At 43.1% G+C, this 11,092-nt stretch overlaps 1 pseudogene; it reads right to left on the bottom strand.

The window, feature by feature from the left end:
* Positions 1-584: 584 nt before the first annotated feature.
* LOC144125817 (uncharacterized) overlaps positions 585-11,092 on the bottom strand; it is a 38,582-nt pseudogene continuing 28,074 nt past the window's right edge.

Raw genomic sequence — 11,092 nt, 5'->3', positions numbered from 1 at the left:
CAGGCTAAATCGTGATTGAAATGGTTTTGCAGCAATGCTAAATCTCTGTTTAGTTAGATTATGATCAAAAATGCCTATATGACAGCGTTATATTATTGGTCTAATCTTTCTCGATCATATTAGGCAGGCAGCACACAAACGCTTTCTGCAATCTACACAACTCTATGTATATGCAGCTGCTTTTGATTTCCTATGGTTTTAACACTTTCAGTTCAGGCCTTCCAGATAAAAAACATGGTTTAATGTGGTCAGGGTAGTACGTGCAGTCTAAAACAACTACTTCTCGGCACAACAAGAAGCAACCATGCCCTAGCCCAAATGGTGCATGAACCACCTTTTCAATTCTAAAGTAGCCATCGGATGTGTTCAGAAAGGTACTGTCGCTTTTTGTTGGTTTTTGGTACAAAGTGCTGTGAGAAAGTTGCTTAGCATGAATTAACCTTTCATAGCACTCTGCTTGTGTGGGGTCACAGACAACCTGATTCGGAGCTGCTTTTTCATACTCAGTCAAGGTTGCATACTTGAGAAGTGTTGCCCCATCCTCCTGTGCTGCATTTGTAACATGGGGATGACCAAGAAACTGATTACAGATTGCTTTTTCTTCTTCGGTGATGCCTCCAATGACAACAGTTTTCCAGCTGCTGCGCCATCACCACACGCTCCATGATTTGACGAGGAAGGCCCCGTGCAGCTGTCACGGATTTTACCAGTTTACCGTTGCCACCTTCAAATACAAAGGCAGAATGGGCCTATAAAGGTCCCAAGCTTCGAACGCTGTTAGCCAAATGCAGGAGCTAATGCACATTAAATGTTGCAGCCGTTATGCCATACAATGGCTGGCAACGTGCCACAAATGTAGACAAGAGGGACTCTGAAATAAAAATAAATGCAATATAGAAATGAGTTTCACTGCGACACACACAAACACAAGCAAGTCTGCAGCAGTAACTGATTACTAGTACCAAGAAAGACTGTTGAGGTGTGAGTCTGGTTTCTGCAGGCTTATGCCTTATCGGTTTCCAAAGCATTATCATCTTCAATGCACTCTTAGAAGAACCACTGTAATGTGTATTGCTGCATACAAGTAAAGCTTGTTTTACAGAAAAGACCACCTGAAATTGGCGACCTATTTGAGTGGTTGAAGGCAGTTTCAGTCAAGTTTTTCTCGCCTTTTTCACAGCTAGAAAACCAGCCATTTTCACGGCTTTATTTTCAAGAAACGTGCACTGTATGAGACTAAGCCACAACTTTGAAACGCCAAAAGTTTGAATGCAACACTTATTAATGCTGTAGTGTCTAAAAAAAACCCTTGCTAAGAAAATAGTTTGTGTAAGTAGCTGTTAGCATATCATTATTTTTACACTGCATTTACACAGTTCCGGCTTCTACCTAACAAATAGGGTCGTGCGCACACTCTGGTGCGCACATGTCACAACACAGCAGATTACTGTTAAGATGGAGGCCAAACAACGTTATGTGGTATCTATCTGGGTCCTTCCTGAGCAAACAGAACTACCGACAGAGCTTGTGGAACATTTTAATGAAACCAGTCATACTGCTCACATTTGTGTGGGCCACAGGAGTTACTTCCCAGAGGTTTTTGAAGGAAGGAAGCCATGAAAACTCTGTGTTTTGTCCTACTGTGTGTAACAGAGCATGAAACATTGATGCACTGTGTCGACCAGATTGCCTTGCCTTTTTTGTTTCAAAGACTTCTGTCAGTCTATAAATAAAGTGACACAAACTGCTTGTTTTGGTGCACCTGTTGGTGCATAGCACTAAAATGGCTGCAACAAGATGTGAGCAGCGAGGCATAAGTAAAAAAATTACAAACTAATAATTCATGTTTATGATGATTAAGATGTTGACAACATACCCAGTATGGAAGGGTAGACATTTGGGCTTGTTGGTTCATTTCAAGGGTAGAAAACGTAGCGCAAAAAAGACAGGAACACAGACCCAGAAAGGCAGAGCGACCCAGTATATTACCTGCATGGTCTATCTGTTGAGCAGAGAGCACCTCTCTGAGGAGAATATGTACACCCTCCGACAGCTTAACAAGAAGTCTCCAGTACTCCTGCGGAATGAGGCCCTCAAGGCAAGGAAGGGCATAGAACAGAATCCAGTGCTTCCATTCCGATGCTTTCCAATGCAGCCGGTCCTCAATCTGGTGAGGTAGGCGAGTAATGCAATGGGGTGGCTGGATGCTCAGTAACCGCTTGTTAACCTCCCTCATGCATGATAGGCTGCCTGCATACATAAAAATGCACCATAGTTTCCACGAGATAGCTTAAAAACAGCTGTATTCACAACTCAGATTAACCTAATCATAACGAAATCTGGATCATGAAAGGGAATTATTTAGATGGATAAGAATGGGGTGGAGCGCATATGGCAGTTTCTCTCAGATCTTGAATGACAGTTTACCAGTATCCCTCAAGAGAAACGTGTACAGCAGCTGTATCTTACCGGTACTCAGCTACGGGGCACAAACGAGGAGGCTAACGAAAAGTTTCAGCATGAGTTAGGGACAACGCAACGAGCTATGGAAATAAAAATGGTAGGTGTAACGTTAAGAGACCAGAAGCGGGTAGAGTGGGTGAGGGAACAAGCGTGGGTTAATGACATCCTAGTCGAAATCGAGAGGAAGAAATGGGCTTGGGCAGGGCATGTAATGCAAAGGCAAGATAACCGCTGGTCCTTAAGGGTAACGGAGTGGATTCCACGAGAAGGCAAGTGTAGCAGGTGGCGGCAGAAAGTTAGGTGGGCGGATGAGATTAGGAAGTTTGCAGGGATACAGTGGCCGCAGCTGGCAAAGGACGGGATAAATTGGAGAGACCTGGGAGAGGCCTTTGCCCTGCAGTGGTTGCAGTCAGGCTGATGATGATGATGAATGAAATCCAATAGGCATTCTAAATTCTGATCACAATAGTTTTAATTAGATAGACATGTTCTTCCGCACTACACCTAATTGTGCTAATATGGTTTGAGTCACCTCACTATACAATTACTACAACTTTACACAAGAAATAAATACCTCTAAGATGCCACTATAATACAGTGCATCCTTTTTTCAAATATTTAATTCCGCACTAAACGAGGTTTTAAGATGGCCAAGCAATGAAGTAATGAGCGATGTCACTGGTTATCATATAGAGATGCAGAGCTTCTTCAACTCAAGTGCAAAAATGACAGAGCATTAGTACATGGCTCCTTAATAGTTAACATCTAGGATCAATCCTGATCGGCTCCAGCAAGAATACAACCCAATGTATAGCCGATTAAGTGCACTTAGTTTCCACCACAGAAAACTGTGGCAGCTGGAGCAGTGAGTGAAAATGATTAGAAGAGCTGCATGCAGTGTTTGAACAACTTTCAAAGGCCTGCCAAATACAGAACTGTGGCCCCAAGATACCACACTACGAATGACGCTGACACAAAATAAAGGCACACTTATTATGAATTGCCACATTTATTCCCATTCAATATTCAAAGGAACCAATTCTAAATAAATTAGAACTGGACAATAAATTTTGAGTGTTGATGAAATCAAATGATGCTCCTAAACAGAGAGAGCAGAAGTTTCTGTCATAAATCAGTTTCCATATGAGATGCATAGTTTCTTATGAATTGGATGAATGGTACCATAGCAACATCAATAGTTTAATACGATATGGTATGAAGTGGTATGGGCAGTTTCATGTTCAAAGTTACACAACATGAAAGAAGCCATCCTGGCAGACTCTGAATTAATTTTGACCATTGAAGCAGGTACTAGTAGCACACACAGACAAGGACAGACAAGGAAGTGACAAACACAGTGCTTCAATGGATTACCAACTAACCCAACAAAGGACTATTCTAATTTTGACTACTTAAGGTTATTTATTGTGCATTGGCACTGTGCAGCACTCGGGCCATTTCTGCATTTCAACTCTACTAATACTGAGGCCACAGCCTATACTGTTTACCTGATGCTCGTGCGTGCTATATTTTTTTGCCAGTGAATATGGTTTCAAAGGAATGGGCTAGTGTGACGCATTTAACCAGGAATTTTAAAGCTTCAGTACTTATATAGGTAAATGGTATTACTTAGAAATATTAAAAAAACCTGCAGGTTCTTCATATCTCTAGCTATTACACACAAGTCGACTTTTCTGTTCACCAGCACCTTAAGATCAAGTGAAATTGTGGAAAGGTCAAGACTGAGAAAATGGTTCCAAAGAGCATACAGCTGGGAATGTCACCTGCTGGGCTGATCATTCTTGCAAATATTACCCCCTATCAGTGCTCAAATTGGGAGCATGTGCATGGAGGATGTTTTTACCAGTACATTATTAGCCGTAGATTTACATTATAGCAACCAACCAAGGGAATAAAACTTATAAATAGGCCCAGCCCAATTAAACATGAAATAAACCAAGACATTGATCGTCTGTTCCTTAGCTCCTGGCATAAGAGCTTTGTTCTTCAGTACAAAGGGCTGTTATCAACACAATCTATGTCACAATGTAATCTTATTTCCTAGCAGCAGAGGCACTGGGAGGCTGGAGGGGTGGTTGTTAAATCTCGGATGCCAAGCAGCCACTCTACAGTGTTTTTTTTTGGCGAACAATAAAGTGAAGAAGAACCGAAAGGTCCAAGCGTTGGGTTATCTCATGTGTAAGTGTGCTTGGCCTTGTTTACATTTTAAATCTTGATCAATTCCTTTCATGTAAAGCCTTCAGTACTTAAAATACACGCAAAACTATTCACATGAACATGAAATAGGTATAGGAGCATGGAATCCGGGACAAGAAACTGCTTAGCAGACAATGCTCCCAGCTGCATACACAGTGGGCATGCGCTTATTTACCTTTTTCTGAGTTTACTCTGCCTAAAGTGCTGTTAAACAGAAATATTACCACTCGTGAGAAATAGCTAAGCGTAAGATCATTTGTACTCGTCCATATTTTTGCGGGAATACTTTACTGAGTCTTTGCTTCTTGCTCTCCCCCCATAGGCCTATATAAGTAAGTCATCATTACTGCTTGAATCATATGATGTACACTACCCTTTTAATTACTGAGTTAATTTTTAAATAACTTCACTTTATAAAATATTCTGGATCACCAGTTTCTGAGACCTGCTTTTTCTTTGAGTAATTTTTGATGTCACATGAAGATCAATATTGCAGATCTCATGAGGGGTGGTTTCATTTGTTTGCTGTCTCACTAAGTCACAACCACAGGGTACTGTTCTAGGCCATCTTTCTTAGAGAACAATGATTTCATCAAGATTGTGAGCAGCACCAGCAGCCTGTGCCAGCAGAAGGGCTAAAGCTTTCTCCTCTGATCTCTAATAAGTCCCCTCCTTCGTTAGCTGCAGCCACTTGTCCTGCCAAAAACTACCATTTTACCAGGCAACTTCCACAATTTAGATTCAAAGTCCAAAATTTAGATTTAACCATTGTTAAAATTTTTTGCAAGCTCCTTGAGTCGTTCATTACCTATTGCCTTGTCTGTATAATGTAGAGTAAAAACTTCATGAAAGGAAACACGGGAGTGTATGGCACATAACCTCGAATTCTACTTGAAGCAGCGCACAGTTAGCTCGTTTTGAAATGTAACGAAATAGGCTCTGCCGCCTCGACCGCATCTCTCTATATCCTTTTGTGTCTGAGTGATCACCACATATCACTACTAGCACGGTTCAGGGTTGTCTACCACACACTCCCAGGTTCTCTTTCCTAATGTTCACAACTGATTTGCCACATGACCAAGGGATTTCAAACACAATGCTTAAGGTACAGTCGAGAAAACATTTTCGTGCCTCTTTTGTCTCTTGTGATATGTCAGTTGTGTTGTGCACGGCCAAAAAAAGTTTCTTCCACACCGTTTTAGACAATGCGCTGCCATATTTGTTTGTTTCTTGCTTTGTATGGTTCATTTCCATGCATTGATCTTTTTGGACACACTACCGCTGCTTGCAACCTTCTATACTGCCATGTTTACTAGGCGCCAGGGCTCTTGTCAAGCTGTTCTTTGGGCTTTTATTCCTGGTCTCCTTCTTTGTGAAAAGAAAAGTATGATTGAACAAAATGAACTGAAGATTAGTAATGAAAAAAGGCATCTGCTGGCTGCAATCAATGTTGCAACAGACCCGTCAATATTTAAAAGAAGCAGCTGTTGAGTTTATGTACTGTTCCTGCATTTCTGAATCACTTTTGTCATTGCATTTCTTTGAAATTTCTGTTTTTAGCTTGAAAACCCATACTCGTTTTTAATATCTGCAGTTCTTGAAGACGGTGTAGAAAGAAGATAACCCAAGGAGAGTGACAGAATGCATACTGTCCAAATTTAAGCACTTACCAACATAAAACTTTTCAGAGCAGTTTGCTGTGTTGAACAACGCCTCAGTTATTTGCCTGCAGACGCCTTGCAGCACTCAGTGCATGTATTCCACGCTCACACCTGCCACCAGGTTGAAACCTGAAATGTAAATTACAACAGAAGTAAACATAAGGTGATGTCACGTTCAACATTGCTTACTCGTACAAAAGTTAACATTCACATTATTGGCAGAGTGAAAGCAATGCTCTATAACCTATCATTAAAAAATGATGTCCATATACCTGACAACTAAAAGGATCCATAGGTGATGTCATTCGTAGACTTGTATATGCTCATTCTGGGTTCAAACACAAAGACTTTCAATTCCACTGTTTTAGAGCGGAGCACTTAAGCGCCTGTTCGTGGGTTGAGCCATGTCGCTGTCAGCATAACCGAGTGAACAAGATACCACCGCTCACTCATAGATAGTGCCAGAGTGGTGCACGCCATGTGCGCCATTGTGCATCATCACTGCATGAGCATAGATAGGGTAGCTAGGGTAAGGGAGGTCTGTATGCAGCGGCACGTGTCCATGCACACCCACTCGCGGCCTCTGCTTCACTGAGTTGGCGGGCGGTGCTGTGAAATGTGCTGCATGCAATAAATTGTCCGCATCGACCAAGCCACTCACTGCGTTGTCTTCCTAGTATAAAACATCCACTCATGTGCGCGAGAATATCCTGTTGCTCTCCCTCATAACTCCTCCCACTACTATGACAACTTCGTCTTCGAGAACCAGGCATTGGTGCAGCAGGTGGAACCACATCTCCATTCATTTCTCTGAACACAAAGCCACCTTAGTGAAAATCAAAAACTAGGAGAGGAGTGTTGTTCGAATAAAGAATGTGTATAGAAAATAAAGAGTCCTTTGTAACTGCATACGTACACATATCTCTCAAATTCTTTACTTCAATATATCGCGAATTCAAAACACCTACAGAGTTGTGCACAAATTTTGCATTAGGGACTATCGTGATCATCCTTATAACTTTATAGTCCTTGACATAATGTAAAATAAAGAGTTCAATTTACACAGAAGTAAGACTGGATACCACAGAGAGATATGTGAAAAAGTGGCTGTGGTTTTAGGATGCAAACAAGGCTTGGCCAGATAGCACTGCACGAAATGCAACCACATAATCAACATCAATCTGCAGCATCAATTCACAGGGAACATCACAGTGTTTATCTCTAATGATGCTGGAAGCAGCCACTGTTTTGCCTTTTCTTAGTAAAAAGATTGAAAGCTAGCTCTTGCTTCAGTCCTAAATTAATATGGTGGATACTGCAAATGAAAACAACTTTAAGAAAGTAGCTTAACAATGAGTAGATATTTATGGTCCTAATAGGCTGCTGTGTGCCTATGATAGCAACGAGCTTACAGCCCTTTCAAATGCAGAAAAAAGAATCAACAAATTGATTATCAGAAAGGAAAGCTATCAGAGTTCTATGACAGGCAGAGTGAAGTATATAGGTGACTAAATGCTACATTACTAGAACAGCTTAGCACAACTTACCTCGTAGGTTCATCAGTGCAGATGGTCCTTTAAAACCGTTCACAATGTTGTGAGAACCATATGCGAGAGACATATCCCTCAGCACTTGATTGTGCGTTCTTGGTTCGCCTGCCAGACTGGTGTACCGCATGCTTCCTGAGGGTTGAACAAAGAAAAAGCAGAAAACAATGGCTGCAAAGCTTCTCACACAGACTGCAAAAGACATAGTAATGAAGGGTCAGCATGCAAAACACGTGCTAAGAATGCTGTCTTGCCGACCATCAGAAGAATGGCATTGAAAACTGCCTCATTTTGTTTTCCAAAGACCCAAACTTCCACCAGTGACAACGTATTAATGAACTAAATTCTGTGCAAAGAAAGTATACACATGACATGTGTGGTTATGTGTCACTCCACATATGACAGTCCATATTGGTAATGGACTGCAATGCACCTTCAGGTTCATGTCATTAGAAGTGAACTTCCATACCAATGTTAAAATAATCAACGAGGCTGTCGTGGAATTAAAAGAAAGTAATGGGCATAAGTTGATGGCGGTGCTTCCTAGGTATCTAGGCGGCCTATTTTAGGTACTTCAGTGTACAGGCTCTTTCACACTTAAAGGGAAACTGGGAGAGTGTGGCCGGCGGCCGCGCTTCGAGTAATGCTGCGGGCAAGAGGCAGCGAGAATTGGTGCCTCAATGCGCATGCACGGAAAGAGCAATCGGCCCTGCTTGTTTTGCGCATGCATCTTTGCAGCCGATTCTCCCCCGCTGTCGGCGGCAGTGCTTCGCGAAGCGCGGTGGCCACGCGCTCCCAGCTTCCCTCTAAGTGTGAAACAGCCTTTACATTCACCACTTTCCTACAAGACTCCTAGGTTTTGTGCGCAGTAAATGTGCCTTTGCATGCAAATTGTCTTGGCGGAGGTGGATACACTGTTTTCAACCTTCATACATATAAATCATGCAATTGCATAAGACTCATGCTACTGAATATGCTTGGTCTCTGAATCTGATGCATACATGACACTCAGATAATGACTGTTCCAATAAAGGTTAAATCAAATAGATACGTACTAGTATTTCTGTCATATCATTGCAGTGAAACAGTTGGCACTTGACTTCCTGGTGCGTTGCAGTGGTAAGGCACCAGGGGCAGCCATAGATACCGTTGAATTGAACCATGTTCAAAACCGCAGCACGCCCTGGTGCATCCACTGTGCAGCACAGTACAAAGGCTCTGGAGTGATGCACCGAGGTTCCATTTCAACAAGTGATCGGGCTCATCGAATTAAACTCACTGACAAATTTTTTAAAGAACTGCTGCATATCAGGGTGGGTGCTGCCAACCCACAACCCTGCTAATACACGGTTGTGAAAACGCACTGCTGGCGGTAATTCGTAGAGCACAAATTGTACAGGCCACACTGATGTTTTAGAATACTTGAACACAGGGCGGCCATCTGTGTTTATAGTTAGTGTCAAGTCATCATGTGACAAGTCTTTAACATCACACAGCTCTTCAAAGCAGGCCCCATTTGTGATATCCCTCACAAAGTCATGCTGATTTCTTCTTGTACACAGTCCTTCTTCAAGACTGCTTCGTTCTTTTAATTAGCAGACTTAACTGCTTTCTTTGGTTTAATGTCGAGAAGTATGAACCCCGCGCCTGCGCTTTGTAAATCTGTTCTTTTTTCCCACAGTTAGAACACAGCATTTCACTAGCGATTTTGGTTAAAACGGCTTTGCATATTTCGCAAAGATACCATGTGTGAACTAGGTTGGATTTCTGTGTTGACCATAGCTTTCTGAAAGCGTATTTGTTGCGGGGCAACACATCTGTTCCTGCAATACTGTTTATCAACACGCAGAGTTCGCCCAGTGCCATCCAGGTGAGGCCATGAGCAATAGCAAAGGACATGGCCATTGCAACTGCCCTGCCTTTGATGTGCCGAGATTGGGCAGCTTCTCAGAGTTAAATGCGGCGAACGCTGCTTCCTGCCGACCTTCTTCATCGAAGTTGTCCAAAACTGGACCATCACCATCATCCGCGGCGCTGCCTGCTGCATAATTGTTGTTGTTGGTCTCATAGTCCGAAAAGGGGGGCGCTTCGACGTCGTCATCGCCAAACGGATCGTTGGCTGCGCCAGTGGCCGGGTCAGTGCAGTCAGTGAGAGTATCGCCCGTCGCAGTATACGCGGGAGTGCCGCCAGTATCTGAAGCGTTGCTAGGTCCGCGGCAATGTAGCGGCCCACGACGGACTGAGCTGACCCTGTGGCGTAGCTTGCGTTGCCTTTTTCTCACGCCTGTAAAAAGTAGTCTTCGGTACATCGAACTGTTCGCAGTCATTACTGCAGTGCAAATATTCCTTGCGCCGCTTTTTGCTGTGGCTGGTTGCCATAACGTACGGCTGCGGCTCCTTTTCACCAGCGACTAGTCAGCAGGATGAAGATTAAACAGCGGCGCGATGAAACTGCTGAAACTGCTGGTAACCCTGCTTTTAAGCCACGAAGTTGCATGCAGTCACGATAATCACGTCTTGGTTGACTTGTCACTGCAAACAGCTGTCAACGCAGATATTGTAACAGACGTAATGGAAAGGGTGGTAAGTTGTTTGTTCTCAGTTATATTGATAATAATTCTACTAATCATACAATACAGATTAGAGTATAGACACCTAATCTTGGTGTCATGTTTTCTTCTCTGTAATGATGAAGGAGACGCTTCTACGCATGAATCACCATGTGATATTCGCCTGCGACCACTAAATAATTTAAAATCAAATTTTTTCTGCCGTGCTGTTTCGGTTTGAAAAGTTGAACGCTGGCTGTGACGTCAAAAAGTACTTTTACGTCACGTAAGGCATGAAAAAACGTCCATATAATCGCTGCTTTGTCGTTTTAATTTACTGCAGTGCTGAAACCAGCCTTTCTCAATACCCAGAATGACGCCGAAGGAGGAAGCAGCGATCATATTGCAGTCTTTTCGTGTCTCACGTGACCTTTAAGTACCACTGATCTCCACTAGGGGCTGGATGAGAAGCGTTTGCGGGTCGGTAGGCTGGAAACGCCGATTGGTCGGTGGGATGCGTGTCTGCGTGACGTTTTTTCGCTTCACCCTCGTTCTCAACCGGATGTGGGGTCGCCGCGCCCCTCTCGGCCTGTCCCTAGAGGGCCTAGGGAATCGCTAGAACCAGCCGACCGGCCGCCGGGCGTGCGTGGTCCGT

This window comes from Amblyomma americanum, chromosome 1 (assembly GCF_052857255.1).
Source record: "Amblyomma americanum isolate KBUSLIRL-KWMA chromosome 1, ASM5285725v1, whole genome shotgun sequence".
NCBI lineage: Eukaryota > Metazoa > Arthropoda > Arachnida > Ixodida > Ixodidae > Amblyomma > Amblyomma americanum.
Note: the sequence above shows the minus strand (reverse complement) of the source record. Positions and strands in the feature narration are given on the sequence as shown.